Below are 243 nucleotides of genomic sequence, written 5' to 3' on the forward strand. Positions count from 1 at the left end.
TACAGCAGGTCATCGTGGCCTACTCCCAAGCCTCCCTCCCCTCCGGCCTACCTTTCCACGCCCTCTGTCTCCACTTGACCGAGCAGCCCCTCCTTTCCCCATCCCCTTCTGCTTCCTCTGCTGCCTCCCACGCCCTTGCTGGTCCTGGAAACCCCTTTGCTCGGGCACAGCAACTGCAGCAACAGCACCAAGCCAAGGGGCAGGGATCGCCTTCCCTTCCTGAGAGTGACGGGCCTTCGCCTC

The sequence above is a fragment of the Nannochloropsis gaditana genome (assembly GCF_000240725.1).
Source record: "Nannochloropsis gaditana CCMP526 unplaced genomic scaffold scaffold077, whole genome shotgun sequence".
NCBI lineage: Eukaryota > Eustigmatophyceae > Eustigmatales > Monodopsidaceae > Microchloropsis > Microchloropsis gaditana.